The sequence below is a fragment of the Sceloporus undulatus genome, chromosome 5 (genome assembly GCF_019175285.1).
Source record: "Sceloporus undulatus isolate JIND9_A2432 ecotype Alabama chromosome 5, SceUnd_v1.1, whole genome shotgun sequence".
NCBI classification, from domain to species: Eukaryota; Metazoa; Chordata; class Lepidosauria; order Squamata; family Phrynosomatidae; genus Sceloporus; species Sceloporus undulatus.
The window spans coordinates 146,684,575-146,690,061 of record NC_056526.1 but is presented as its reverse complement, the minus strand read 5'-3'; the positions used below and the strand labels follow the sequence as shown (position 1 = coordinate 146,690,061).

General features: G+C 47.2%; 1 protein-coding gene across 2 annotated transcripts in view; it reads right to left on the bottom strand.

Moving 5' to 3' along the window:
- NR3C2 (nuclear receptor subfamily 3 group C member 2) overlaps positions 1-4,769 on the bottom strand; it is a 192,896-nt gene extending 188,127 nt beyond the window's left edge. For both annotated transcript variants that reach the window (XM_042466730.1, XM_042466732.1), the window contains exon 1: positions 3,436-4,769. The gene's annotated coding sequence lies outside the window, so the exon portion shown is untranslated. The remainder of the gene's footprint in view (positions 1-3,435) is intronic.
- Positions 4,770-5,487: the final 718 nt, after the last annotated feature.

The following is a 5,487-nucleotide window of genomic DNA, read 5'->3' as shown; positions in this document are numbered from 1 at the left end:
TTAAAACAAATAAGACCCTCCACGCCCCCCCTCCCCTCCCCCCCCCCCCTTTCCTCCTCCTCCTCTTCTCACTAATTTTGAAATAGTCCGTAAGCAGAAGGGCCCTAAAGGAGGTCGAAAACAGCCCACAAAGCTCATTCCGACGTTACACGGCCCTTCAGGGTGTTTAAAAAACCGCGCCAGTACAGGTTCATTTTATCCCAATGTGAATCCACTCCCATCCCAGCCCTCCTGGGGAGCAGTGGAGTCAAAGCTGTTTCTTTCTTGCTCCCCTTTTTCCTAAGGTTTTCCAAGGACCAGCAATACCTGAGCACCGTGTACTCACTTGAGAAGGGAAGCAAGTTCTCCCCCATGAGTTCTACACACACCACACACACACCACACACAGTATAATGAATGAAAATGGGGAGAACTTCTCTTCTCTTCCTCTCGCTTTTAAATAATAAAATTCACACCCAGTCCCCTGGAGTGGATCAAAAAGTGTTCACCTTCCTTTTCCTCTGAGGAGGAGAACAAGGTTCGCCCGTTAATTCCATACGCACACACATATAATGAATTAAGGGGAAACTTCTTCCTCTTCTCCTCTCTCTCTCTCTATATGGATAGTATATATATATATATAAAACAGCATCATCACATACCCTCCGCTGGAAGGATCCCAAAGTGTTCCTCTTTCTTGTTCTCCCTGTAGGAGAGAGCACGTTCTCCTCTATTAAATTCTTTTAATATATATTTGACAACCCATCCTCGGAAGAGGATCCCAAGAAACTCTCACCTTCCGTCTTCCTTCCCCCCCCGAGGAGATCAAGTTCTCCCCCAGTAAATTCCCATATACTAATATGAGAGATAGATAGACAGACAGACAGAATAAATAGATATATAATTAATGTGGGAAACTTGCTCTCCCTCTCCCCCTCCCCCCCCCACCCCCCGCTCCGCTATATATATACGGCATATATAAGAAAAGCACACCCATCTTCTGGAGTAGAATCTAAGAAGTGTTCTTCTCCTTTTCTCCCGGTGGAAGGAGAATCATACATAACACACACACCACACACAACATAGATAACACACACCACACAAAGGAAATTACTGGGGGAGACTGCTCTCTCACCCTCTATAATAAAAAATAAGATTCAAATCAAACAACCCATCCCTGAATGGATCCCAAAGAAAGTGCTCCTCCCCCCCAGTAAGCATTTCTCGCCTATATATATATTTTCACTCCCAATCTCTGGAGTTTTGTGGATCCCAAGAAGTCTCCCCTCCGTTTCCTCACTGTGAAGGAGCAGCAAGTTCTCCCCATGAATCCCTTACTTATAAATACCCACACACACATAGAGACACACATATTATAATTAAAGTCAGACCCATCACGCTGGAAGTGGATCCCAAGAAGGCGTCCACCCCCCTTCCCTCCAAGCTCTTAAGTTATTTATACCTGTCCAGGCAAAATAAAAAGTAAGGCGGGTTTGTGGTTGCTTTTTGAAATGGACTCACCTTCAGTTTTATTTTCCTATTTTTGTAGTTCTTCCCCCACCGAAAAAAACAGCAAGGGCCGGGGAGGCAGTCCTCAGCTGGGATCCAAAAAGGACTGACAGCGGTCGATGAAAGAGGGAGAAAATAAAACACACACACACACACACACCATGAAAAAATGGCAAGGAAAAAAGGTGCTCCAGAAAAAAGACGGAGATGGCAAGGCTTAGCTTGCAAGCAGAACCAGAGTTATTGGGGGGGGGGGGGAGGTGCAAAAGATTTATATATGTGTGTGGAGTAAAAACCACATACTTCCAGCTTCTCTCTCTCTGTTCAGGCAGCAAGGAAAGCGTGGAAAGTGTATGGAGAGACGCTTTTTTAAACAAATAAGGACCCCCCCCTTTCCTCCTCCTCCTCTCTCCTAATTTTGAATATTCTCGAAGCAGAATGGCCCTAAAGGAGTCGAAAACAGCCCACAAGCTCATTCCCGACGTTACACTGCCCTTCAGGGTGTTTTAAAAAACCCTCCATACAGGTTCATTTATCCCAATTCGAATCCGCTCCCCATCCCAGCCCTCTGGGGAGCAATGGGGAGCCAAAGCTGTTTCTTTCTTGCTCCCCTTTTTCCTAAGTTTTCCAAGGACCAGCCATGACCTGGATGCCTCTTTTACTCCCTGTGAGAAGGAGAGCAAGTTCTCCCCCATTAATTCATACACACACACACACTGTATATGGAATTAATGGGGGAGAACTTGCTCTTCTCTTCCTCTCTCTTTCTAAATAATAAAATTCACACCCATCCCCTGGAGTGGATCAAAAAGTGTTCACCTTCCTTTTCCTCCCTGGAGGAGGAGAACAAGTTCTCCCCCGTTAATTCCATACACACACACATATATACGTAAATAAATATATATATATATATATATATATATATATATATATATATATATATATATACACACACACACACACACACACAGTATATGGAATTAATGGGGGAGAACTTGCTTTCCTCTCTCTCTCTCTCTCTCTCTCTCTCTATCTATCTATATATATAATCATCATCATCATACCCATCCTCTGGAGAGGATCCCAAAGTGTTCCTCTTTCTTTTTCTCCCTGTAGGAGGAGAGCACGTTCTCCTCTCATTAATTCCTTTTTAATATATATTTGACACCCATCCTCTGAAGAGGATCCCAAAGAACTGCTCCCCTTCCTGTCTTCCTTTCCCCCCCCCCGAGGAGATCAAGTTCTCCCCCAGTAATTCCATATACTATATATAGAGAGATAGATAGACAGACAGACAGATAAATAGATATATAATTAATGGGGGAGAACTTCCCCCCCCCCCCCCCCCCCCCCCCCCCCCCCTCTCTATATATATACGGCATATATAATAAAATTCACACCCATCTTCTGGAGTAGAATCTAAAGAAGTGTTCTTCTTCCTTTTCCTCCCTGGTGAAGGAGAATTCCATACATACACACACACACACATATATATATACACACACACACACACGCACATACAGTATAAAGGAAATTACTGGGGGAGAACTTGCTCTCTCACCCTCTATATAAAAAATAAAATTCACACCCATCCCCTGAAGTGGATCCCAAAGAAGTGCTCCCCTCCCCCCCAGGAGAGCAGTTTCTCTCCCATATATATATATATATATATGATTCACTCCCATCTTCTGGAAGTGGATCCCAAAGAAGTGCTCCCCTTCCTTTTCCTCACTGGTGAAGGACAGCAAGTTCTCCCCCATGAATCCCTTCTTATAATACACACACACACATATATACACACATATTATTAATTAATTCAGACCCATCCTCTGGAGTGGATCCCAAAGAAGCGCCCCCCCTTCCCTCCAAGCTCTTATTTATTTCTACCTGTCCATGCAAAATAAAAAGTAAGGCGGGTTTGTGGTTGCTTTTTGAAAATGGACTCACCTTCATATTTTATTTTCTATTTTTGTAGTTCTTTCCCCCACCGAAAAAAACAGCAATGGCCGGGAGGAGGCAAGTCCTTTCAAGCTGGGATCCAAAAAGGACTGACAGCGGTCGATGAAAGAGAGGAGAAAATAAAACACACACACACACACACACACATATATAAAAATGGCAAGGAAAAAAGGTGGCTCCAGAAAAAGACTGAGATGCAAGGCTTAGCTTGCAAGCAGACCAGAGTTATTGGGGGGAGGGAGGTTGCAAAAAGATTTATATATGTGTGTGGAGTAAAACCAGCAATACTTCCAGCTTCTCTCTCTCTTTCTCTCTCTCTTTCTTTCTTTCTTGAAACTGGAAACGAAGAGTCTCTCTTTCGGTGACAGCTCCCCTGCAAGGAGGCTGGCAAGGTTTTGCCTCCCCCCTTTGGCTGCTGTCACATTGCCGAGGGAAGAAGGGAGGAAAAGAAGCCTGGATCCAGGAGACTGTAATGTTGCTTGTTTGTTGTTGTTGTTGTTTAAAAAAGAGCGCGGAAAGGGGTGGAGGAGGGCAAGGTTTTCCTCTCCTCTCCTCTCCACAGGCACCAACCAAACTTATGTCATTCCAGGTAAAACTCCCATCTGCGCCAACATTGGGAAGAAGTCAGTGGGGCGAGTGGCAGCAGGGAGCAGGAGGGTGTAAACTTTTTCTTTCCCTCCCCTTTTGCTGCTTCTTCTCCTCCTCTACAAAGGCCCCAGCTAGCAAGTCCTCATCCTTCTCCTCCTCCTCCTCCTCTTCTTCTCCTTCTTGGGGCGCGCGTCCTTCCTTCTTCACCTTCCTTCTCCACCTTCTGCTGCTGCTTTTCCCTCACTCCTCTTCCACCTCCTCCTCCTCCTGTGTTTTCCTCTCACACACATACACACTCACACACAGCAAGCTGGTGTTGCTGCTGTTGGAGCTGGTTCCTGGTTTCTGGAGCTGGCTGCTGCTGGAGGGAAGGGAGGAGAAAGAGGAGGAGGACGAGGAGGAGCACCACCATTGCGCCCTCCCGCCTCCTCCTCTGCCTCCTCCTCTGCCTTCTCTCCCTGGGCTCTGAAAGGCCCCAAAGCCCGGCTAGTTAGCCCTGGCCCTTCTCTTTCCCCCTCCCATCCTTCCTCCTTCCACCCCTCTTTTCCTTGCCTCCCTCTCAGCCCCCAAAAGAAGGGAGCAACTGGAGCTCTCCTCCAAGGAGACTTCCCCTGTGCGCTTTTACGCGCCAAGCCCTCTCCAAGGGTGTCTGGAGATGGCTGAGGAGGACCGCCTCGCTTTTTACGCACAGGCTGCCCCAGGGAAGGCAGGCCGAGCGAGGAGCTGCTGCTGCTGCTGCTGCTGCTGAGAAAAGGGGGAAAGAGAAAAGGAGAGAGACGGAGAGAAAGAGAAAGCTGGGGAGGGACGTTTTGGCGCGCCGCCTCCTCCTCCTCTCTTACTGTACCTACTGTACGCGCGCCTTGGGCTGTGCCAGCCCCGCTGCTGCTCCTCTCCAGCTCTAGCCTCAGCCTCCCTCCCAAACCAGCCACGCTCAGAACACGTTTTTGTTTCTTTTTCGGCATCCCCAAGGACCTCGTAGCATCTTTGAGACTTGTCTGTGGAAGCAAGAAGGTGTTAGTTAGCCTGAGCTTTGGGAAACGTGAGGCTGCTTCCTCGGAGGCATGTGTGGAGGGGAGAGGTCTGAGATAGATCTTCCTCACATGGATGTTTGGAGGGAGAGGCCAGAAATAGACCTGCTTCTTCATATGTACATTTGGAGGAGAGAGTCAAGAGACAGACTTCCTTTCTCAGATGCATATTTGGAGGGGAAAGGTCAGAGACAGACCTACTGATTCAGATGGATGTTTGAAAGGGAAAGGTCAGAGATAGATCTCCTTTCTCAGATGCACATTTGGAAGAGGGAGGTCTGAGACAGATCTCCTTCTTCAGAGGCATGTGTTGAGGAGAGAGGCCAGAAACAGATCTCCTTCCTCAGATACATGTTTGGAGGGGAGAGGCCAGAGAGAGACCTACTGCTTCAGATGCATGTTTGGAGGAGAGAGTCCAGAGACA